This window comes from Rhinoderma darwinii, unplaced genomic scaffold, assembly GCF_050947455.1.
Source record: "Rhinoderma darwinii isolate aRhiDar2 unplaced genomic scaffold, aRhiDar2.hap1 Scaffold_968, whole genome shotgun sequence".
NCBI classification, from domain to species: domain Eukaryota; kingdom Metazoa; phylum Chordata; class Amphibia; order Anura; family Rhinodermatidae; genus Rhinoderma; species Rhinoderma darwinii.
In genome coordinates, this window is record NW_027464543.1 from 75,151 (window position 1) to 84,738 (window position 9,588).

The window sequence follows — 9,588 nt, forward strand, 5'->3', positions numbered from 1 at the left end:
AAAAAGCATTGCGAGAGCAAGAGAGAAGACGAAGTGGCACAACACACTCAACACCAAGCTACAAACGTACTACAAACTTAGAAGTGCTGGTATAGACATGGAAGACTTAATTATAAATGTAAAGGAACAAATCGCAAAAGAAATTGAGAACAAAGGGAAAGAAATCATCTTCAGCTCAAAAATTGAAATTCTTGAGAAAAATGAAAAATGCTCTAGATATTTCTTCAAAAAAACCGTCAGCACCAAAGAGATGATTAAGGAGCTGGAAGGCGAAACAACAGCAGACGGCATGCTTGCCAAAGCTCAAAGCTTTTATCAAGAACTTTTTAACGACAAACCTATAGACTTGTCTTTTACTGAGGATGCTATTAACACTCTAGATTGCACGTTATCCAAAACCGACCAAGAACTGTTATGTAAGGACATTACTTCTGAAGAACTTCATGCTGCTGTCAAAAGCTTTTTATTTGGGAAAACCCCGGGATCTGACGGTCTTCCCGTAGAATTTTATAGGGAATTTTGGGACATTTTAAGTGTGGACTTTTATCTTGTTATTAAGGAAGCCTTTAAAAGTGATCTGCTACCACTATCCTGGAGAAGTGGACTCGTATCTCTAATTCATAAAAAAGGAGAAAAATCTCGGTTAGAAAACTGGAGACCAATTACGCTTCTCAACGTGGATTACAAAATTATGTCCAAAATTTTAGTTAACCGTTTTAAAGGGGTTTTAAGCCAAGTTATAAATATGGACCAAGTTTGTGCAGTACCAGGGAGAAGTGTGACAGAACATCTAAAAACCATCAGAGATGTAATTTGGTACCAGCAAGATAGACAGCAGAATTTAGCCATCTTGTCATTAGATTTTCAGAAGGCATTTGATCGTGTGTCTCATAGGTTTTTATGGTTAGTTTTAAAAAAGATGTGTTTTCCAGATGCTTTTATACGACAAATTGCGCTTTTATACAAAAACTCTTTTAGCAGAATATTAGTCAACGGCTCGCTAACAGACGAAGTTAAACTGCACTCAGGAGTTAAACAGGGGTGCCCCCTGTCGCCCATACTATTTATATGTGCCATTGAACCGCTTCTGTCAATGATCAGAAAAGACAAGGTTGTCAGAGGTGTTCCCCTACCCGGAGGTGGTGGGAACGAAGTTAAAGTCATGGGCTATATGGACGATATCTCTATCTTCTGTTCATCACAGGTTGCCCTTAGACGAGCGATAAGAATTACAGAATTTTTTTGCCTAGCCTCTGCTTTTAAACTTAATATTGACAAAAGTAGTTGTTTTACGATTGGAGATTGGACTGATTTTTTTATGCCTAGCTTAAAAATGCAAACCGACCAAATTAAAGTTTTAGGCGTAATCTTCGATCAACAAAATAATGGTGCGCAAAGCTGGGAAGACGTAAAAAACAAGTTACAAAAGAAAATAGATTTATGGATGTTGAGAAAACTTACCTTGAGTGGCAAAATTCTTGTCATAAAAGCCATTCTGCTTCCGATTATGCTGTACTTGAGTTTTGTGTTTCCACCGAATGAGTTAACTGTTAAAAGACTTCAAAGAATGCTATTCCAATTCGTATGGAGTTCGAAATTCGAAAAGCTAAATAGACAGACAATGTTTAAATCACTTAGTAAAGGTGGTAAAGATGTGCCAAATGTAAAACTTTTTCTATATTCTAAGTTTTTTAGCCTCTGTTTTAAAAGTGTGTCTTTATGTAATAATTGGTCCTATTTTTTACGATATGCTGCAGGACATATTTTTAGGCGACGCAAGTGGATTTCTATGTCATTATCTAGTCCAGTTTTAATATTTCCACCCAATCAATATATTATTTTAGAAAAGGTAATAAAACAACATAACCTTGAGTCCTTTGAGGTGGAGACTTTGAAAAATCCGAGGAAATTGTCCCTAGAAATAAAGAAAAAAGATACAATGACACCCATTTCTAACTTTTCTTTCAACAGAAGCGCTGCTATATGGGAAAAAGTTAATGCACCCTACCTTACAAACAGCCACAAAGACATTGCCTGGATGATGGTTCATGACTGTCTGCCCACCAGATTTTTCCAGCACAGAAGGGGATTGAGCAATTTCAGTGTCTGCCCTAGACAACAATGCTGCTATGATGAGACGACCTTGCACATATTCTGGAATTGTCATTTTGCACAGACTGTTTGGAAAGAATGTGGAGAACTTTTAAAATTCTTAACTGGTCTTAGCTTTTTAAACTTTGAAGTGATTTTTTATGGTATTCATGAGACACTGCCAAAAGAAAAAGAAAGAGTTTTATGGTGCACTATAAACTGCATAAAAAACGCACTATGGAAAACCAGAAATATTTTATTGTTCAAGAGAGATTATATTAGCGAAAAAGAGTGTATAAAATTAGCAATCAGTGAACTGTATTTATATTACCTGCTAGACAAGAAACGTTTAGGGAAAAGAAGAGCACAGAGCACATGGCACTTTAGTTGTTGGAAGATGTTATACTAGACCTTGTTCTTAAGAAATTAGTTTGATTAGACTTAGTTAAATTCAAAAGAAAAAATCTGTTCTTATCAGTTTAATATCTGATACGTCCCCTATCTGGGGACCATATATTAAATGGATTTTTAGAACAGGGAGATGGAAATAGAGCTTGCTCTGTCCACTCCACGCATTGACCTGGTATTGCAGTATTTCCAGGACCGGTGCACCCTTTCCTTATGTGTTGACTAAAATCAGATTCCAAAAGTGTTTTTTGTGTTTGCCATTGTTTCTGTCTTTCTGAAGGGATCTCCCCTTTTAATCCCATTATTTCAACACCTGTTGGACAATGCATGAGTGATAATGAGCTAATTGATTAAATGCAATTAATGAATACATTGCCACCTCTTGTTTTGTGTCGTCTGTGTGTCTGTGTTTCCGGCATTTCACATTGGAACAGCTCATTCACCTTCCTTGTCTTCTCTCCGCCCTCCCTTTTAGGTAAGTTAAAGAGCTGCACCTGAGCCAGCCACTGATTGATGCAGCACCACAGTCAAATAGTGGAGTGGAGTAGGGGAACAGCAAACAGCCATTAAAGCCGCCCGCCCGCCCGCCACAATGGACCTACCTGTGTACACTAGATGGATGTGATGGAATGTACTGTCGTCCCTACATTTCAAGAAGGAGTAAGAATTGCAGTTGCAACAAAGCCTTGCTTGCCTACAAAGAGAGCAGCAATTTGGATTTGTTACTATGTTACCTAGAAGAATAACAAACTGTGCAAGGATGGAGGTTGTAGGAGCAAGGAGAAGTTGTCTGTAAAGTTGGTGGATGCTTATTTTCCATTTTGCAGTCCCTTGTCTCCCTCTTGTGGCCTCCTGGAGGCAACTAGCTGTGCAAAAAAAGACAGCCTGGCGGCCGCCTGTTGCAGTGTTGCCCTCTCAGGCAACACTGAGTGACTGACTGAGCCGCACCGTCTTATATAAAGTTCAGACGGAACTTTGCACGTGTCATAGTGGAGCCCTGAGGAGCCAGAGCCAGCTTTCTGACATCATAATGGGGCCTCAGAGATAAAAGCCTGGGCCCAGGCAGTGTTGGTCAGTGCTGCTCAGCAGGCAGCACTGGACTGGACTGGATTACAGCTGATACAAGGTGTGAAGGAACAAGGGGTGGCTGTGGGCATGCACTTGCTGCCGCTGCCAGTGTTTATCTGCATGGCAGCAGGGCATTTGGGCGTTGCCAGGAAGGCGTTTTTATGTAAATTCCTCCTCTTTCAGCACTGCATTGTGGTGCAAGCAAAAGAAGCAAATCCTGTCTGGCTTCCTCTCCGGCCTTTATTCACCTCCCGTGTAGCTGTGAGTGTGTGAGCCTGCAGGGCCCCATGGAATTGCCTAGAAGTAGGCTGAATTGCTGCAAGGGCTGAACAGCAGTATTGGGCAGGCTCGTGCAACGCGCGGCCCGTTCGGGTTATCGCTTCTCGGCCTTTTGGCTAAGATCAAGTGTAGTATCTGTTCTTATCAGTTTAATATCTGATACGTCCCCTATCTGGGGACCATATATTAAATGGATTTTTAGAACAGGGAGATGGAAATAGAGCTTGCTCTGTCCACTCCACGCATTGACCTGGTATTGCAGTATTTCCAGGACCGGTGCACCCTTTCCTTATGTGTTGACTAAAATCAGATTCCAAAAGTGTTTTTTGTGTTTGCCATTGTTTCTGTCTTTCTGAAGGGATCTCCCCTTTTAATCCCATTATTTCAACACCTGTTGGACAATGCATGAGTGATAATGAGCTAATTGATTAAATGCAATTAATGAATACATTGCCACCTCTTGTTTTGTGTCGTCTGTGTGTCTGTGTTTCCGGCATTTCACATTGGAACAGCTCATTCACCTTCCTTGTCTTCTCTCCGCCCTCCCTTTTAGGTAAGTTAAAGAGCTGCACCTGAGCCAGCCACTGATTGATGCAGCACCACAGTCAAATAGTGGAGTGGAGTAGGGGAACAGCAAACAGCCATTAAAGCCGCCCGCCCGCCCGCCAGCCACAATGGACCTACCTGTGTACACTAGATGGATGTGATGGAATGTACTGTCGTCCCTACATTTCAAGAAGGAGTAAGGGTATGTTCACACGCTGAGAGGCAGTTACGTGTGAAAAGACAGACTGTTAACAGCTGCCTCGTTTTAAACACGTAAAAGCTCCTCCTCGTAATTTACGAGGCATCTGAGACGCTCGTAAACCTTGAGCCGTGCTTCATTGATTTCAATGAAGAACGGCTCAAATTACGTGGCAAAGAAGTGCCCTGCACTTCTTTGCCGAGGCAGTGAATTTACGGGTCGTCGTTTGACAGCTGTCAAACGACGACTCGTAAATAACAGGTCGTCTGCACAGTACGTCGGCAAACCCATTCAAATTAATGGGCAGATGTTTGCCGACGTATTGTAGCCATATTTTCAGACGTAAAACGAGGCATAATACGCCTCGTATACGTCTGAAATTTGGCCGTGTGAACATACCCTAAGAATTGCAGTTGCAACAAAGCCTTGCTTGCCTACAAAGAGAGCAGCAATTTGGATTTGTTACTATGTTACCTAGAAGAATAACAAACTGTGCAAGGATGGAGGTTGTAGGAGCAAGGAGAAGTTGTCTGTAAAGTTGGTGGATGCTTATTTTCCATTTTGCAGTCCCTTGTCTCCCTCTTGTGGCCTCCTGGAGGCAACTAGCTGTGCAAAAAAAGACAGCCTGGCGGCCGGCTGTTGCAGTGTTGCCCTCTCAGGCAACACTGAGTGACTGACTGAGCCGCACCGTCTTATATAAAGTTCAGACGGAACTTTGCACGTGTCATAGTGGAGCCCTGAGGAGCCAGAGCCAGCTTTCTGACATCATAATGGGGCCTCAGAGATAAAAGCCTGGGCCCAGGCAGTGTTGGTCAGTGCTGCTCAGCAGGCAGCACTGGACTGGACTGGATTACAGCTGATACAAGGTGTGAAGGAACAAGGGGTGGCTGTGGGCATGCACTTGCTGCCGCTGCCAGTGTTTATCTGCATGGCAGCAGGGCATTTGGGCGTTGCCAGGAAGGCGTTTTTATGTAGATTCCTCCTCTTTCAGCACTGCATTGTGGTGCAAGCAAAATAAGCAAATCCTGTCTGGCTTCCTCTCCGGCCTTTATTCACCTCCCGTGTAGCTGTGAGTGTGTGAGCCTGCAGGGCCCCATGGAATTGCCTAGAAGTAGGCTGAATCGCTGCAAGGGCTGAACAGCAGTATCGTGCAGGCTCGGGCAACGTGCGGCCCGTTCGGGTTATCGCTTCTCGGCCTTTTGGCTAAGATCAAGTGTAGTATCTGTTCTTATCAGTTTAATATCTGATACGTCCCCTATCTGGGGACCATATATTAAATGGATTTTTAGAACAGGGAGATAGAAATAGAGCTTGCTCTGTCCACTCCACGCATTGACCTGGTATTGCAGTATTTCCAGGACCGGTGCACCCTTTCCTTATGTGTTGACTAAAATCAGATTCCAAAAGTGTTTTTTGTGTTTGCCATTGTTTCTGTCTTTCTGAAGGGATCTCCCCTTTTAATCCCATTATTTCAACACCTGTTGGACAATGCATGAGTGATAATGAGCTAATTGATTAAATGCAATTAATGAATACATTGCCACCTCTTGTTTGGTGTCGTCTGTGTGTCTGTGTTTCCGGCATTTCACATTGGAACAGCTCATTCACCTTCCTTGTCTTCTCTCCGCCCTCCCTTTTAGGTAAGTTAAAGAGCTGCACCTGAGCCAGCCACTGATTGATGCAGCACCACAGTCAAATAGTGGAGTGGAGTAGGGGAACAGCAAACAGCCATTAAAGCCGCCCGCCCGCCCGCCACAATGGACCTACCTGTGTACACTAGATGGATGTGATGGAATGTACTGTCGTCCCTACATTTCAAGAAGGAGTAAGAATTGCAGTTGCAACAAAGCCTTGCTTGCCTACAAAGAGAGCAGCAATTTGGATTTGTTACTATGTTACCTAGAAGAATAACAAACTGTGCAAGGATGGAGGTTGTAGGAGCAAGGAGAAGTTGTCTGTAAAGTTGGTGGATGCTTATTTTCCATTTTGCAGTCCCTTGTCTCCCTCTTGTGGCCTCCTGGAGGCAACTAGCTGTGCAAAAAAAGACAGCCTGGCGGCCGGCTGTTGCAGTGTTGCCCTCTCAGGCAACACTGAGTGACTGACTGAGCCGCACCGTCTTATATAAAGTTCAGACGGAACTTTGCACGTGTCATAGTGGAGCCCTGAGGAGCCAGAGCCAGCTTTCTGACATCATAATGGGGCCTCAGAGATAAAAGCCTGGGCCCAGGCAGTGTTGGTCAGTGCTGCTCAGCAGGCAGCACTGGACTGGACTGGATTACAGCTGATACAAGGTGTGAAGGAACAAGGGGTGGCTGTGGGCATGCACTTGCTGCCGCTGCCAGTGTTTATCTGCATGGCAGCAGGGCATTTGGGCGTTGCCAGGAAGGCGTTTTTATGTAGATTCCTCCTCTTTCAGCACTGCATTGTGGTGCAAGCAAAAGAAGCAAATCCTGTCTGGCTTCCTCTCCGGCCTTTATTCACCTCCCGTGTAGCTGTGAGTGTGTGAGCCTGCAGGGCCCCATGGAATTGCCTAGAAGTAGGCTGAATCGCTACAAGGGCTGAACAGCAGTATCGGGCAGGCTCGGGCAACGCGCGGCCCGTTCGGGTTATCGCTTCTCGGCCTTTTGGCTACGATCAAGGTTCGTCCTGACGTAGCTGAGGGTGCGAGTACTTGGGCGACTTCCGGAGCAGGAGGAATCTCTATTTCTGTGGTCCAAGGACTGACAGGTGCGTCATGGCTGGAAAAAATACCATTCGTTTGGAGGTGAGTCCCACGGACATGCTAAAGAATAATGTTGTGTTCCTGGTTCGGGACATTATGATGAGGAAAATCGGAGTCCAGAAGGAGGAAATCTTTAGTGTGAACGAGTTCCCACGCAGAGGTATCTATGAAGTTACTTTTGAGAATGGGGGAAGGTGTCTGCATGTCTTTGAGTGGATGAGAACATATGCAAATGACTCACTGCTGGAAGGAATCAAAGTAACACCGTTGTTTGGGCTACAAGAGAAAATGGTTGTTGTCCATGTGTACAACCCCTACACAAGTGTGGACCTGATAGAGAACTTTTTAAAGCAGTATTGTGAACATGTGCGTGGTGGGGACAAACTCACCAATGTGTTGGGCATTTATAATTGCAAGCTCAGATATTTTGTCCGCTTCAAAATGGACTCTACCTGTGTGGGAGGCTTCAAGCACCCTCCTGCAAATTTCTCTGTTGCAGGGTTCAGGGGCTATATCACCTATGCTGGACAGCCAACCTTTTGCCGCAATTGCTTTCAGTTTGGCCACACAAAAGATAGTTGTGAGAAGGGCCAGGTGTGCAGAAACTGCAAGAAAGTTGGACACCATGCTGGAAGTTGCACCCAAGGCAGAGTGTGTGATTTGTGTGGAGCCGACACCCACCTGTACAGAGATTGCCCAGCTGTCATACAAAGGAGGGAGGAGGCGTGGAGCAGAAGTATGCAAATTGGAAGGGAGGCGGCCTCCAGACAGAGTGAGGCTGAAGTGGACAGAGAAATGGAGAGAGTCCAGAGGGAAGTGTCCAGAGAGGAAAATGCAGCCCAGGATGTTGCAGCAGCAGCAGTAGAACCTGTAGTGCCCAATATTGTGGAGGAAACACAAATGGAGGACGTTATCCGCCAACTGGAGGAGGTAATTGACGGAGTTGTGAGTCCAGTTCACCCCTCGGATCCGCGAGCTGCTCCACTGTTTCTGAGGCTAATTCTTGAACCGTAAGTCTTTGACGCTTGATCTTGGCGGCATTCGTCTCCGCGCCTGGCAATTAGTATAGAAACACTGTTTCCCACTGTTTCTGAGGCTAATTCTTGAACCGTAAGTCTTAGACGCTCGATCTTGGCGGCATGCGTCTCAACGCCTGGCAATTAGTATAGAAGCACTGTCTTTGACTTCTCTGGATGTTTCCCAGGCGAGCTATTGACAAGTAAATCCTAGACGCTCGATCTTGGTTATTTTCGCTTTCGCGGCTGGCAGCAAAGTTCAGAACCATGTTTCTGTGAATAACTCTTGAACCGTAAGTGACAGACGCTCGCTCTTGGCTGCATTCGTTTCAGCTCGTGGCAGCCAGTCTAAAAAACACTATCTTGGACTTCTCTGGATGTTTCGCAGGCGACCTATTGGCAGCATGTTTAGAACCACTGTTTCTGAGGCTAATTCTTGAACCGTAAGTCATAGATGCTCGATCTTGGCGGCATTCGTCTCAGCGCCTGGCAATTAGTATAAAAGCACTGTTTCCCACTGTTTCTGAGGCTAATTCTTGAACCGTAAGTCTTTGACGCTTGATCTTGGCGGCATTCGTCTCCGCGCCTGGCAATTAGTATAGAAACACTGTTTCCCACTGTTTCTGAGGCTAATTCTTGAACCGTCTCAGACGCTCGATCTTGGCGGCATTCGTCTCAGCGCCTGGCAATTAGTATAGTAGCACTGTCTTTGACTTCTCTGGATGTTTCCCTGGCGAGCTATTGACAAGTAAATCCTAGACGCTCGATCTTGGTTACTTTTGCTTTCGCGGCTGGCAGCAAAGTTCAGAACCATGTTTCTGTGAATAACTCTTGAACCGTAAGTCACAGACGCTCGCTCTTGGTTGCATTCGTTTCAGCTCGTGGCAGCCAGTCTAAAAAACACTATCTTGGACTTCTCTGGATTTTTCCCAGGCGAGCTATTGGCAGCATGTTCAAAACCACTGTTTCTGAGGCTAATTCTTGAACCGTAAGACATAAACGCTCGATCTTGGCAGCATTCGTCTCAGCGCCTGGCAATTAGTATAGAAGCACTGTTTCCCACTGTTTCTGAGGCTAATTCTTGAACCGTAAGTCATAGACGCTCGATCTTGGCGGCATTCGTCTCAACGCCTGGCAATTAGTATAGAAGCACTGTCTTTGACTTCTCTGGATGTTTCCCAGGCGAGCTATTGACAAGTAAATCCTAGACGCTCGATCTTGGTTATTTTCGCTTTCGCGGCTGGCAGCAAAGTTCAGAA

General features: G+C 44.9%; 3 non-coding genes across 3 annotated transcripts; all 3 read left to right on the top strand.

Moving 5' to 3' along the window:
* Positions 1–2,517: 2,517 nt before the first annotated feature.
* Positions 2,518–2,708, top strand: LOC142734248 (U2 spliceosomal RNA). The gene has a single exon (XR_012880240.1). It is a non-coding gene; the product is annotated as a U2 spliceosomal RNA (small nuclear RNA).
* Positions 2,709–3,942: 1,234 nt separating this feature from the next.
* Positions 3,943–4,133, top strand: LOC142734246 (U2 spliceosomal RNA). The gene has a single exon (XR_012880238.1). It is a non-coding gene; the product is annotated as a U2 spliceosomal RNA (small nuclear RNA).
* Positions 4,134–5,774: 1,641 nt separating this feature from the next.
* LOC142734247 (U2 spliceosomal RNA) lies at positions 5,775–5,965 on the top strand. Its single transcript, XR_012880239.1, has one exon. It is a non-coding gene; the product is annotated as a U2 spliceosomal RNA (small nuclear RNA).
* The last annotated feature ends 3,623 nt before the right edge of the window (positions 5,966–9,588 follow it).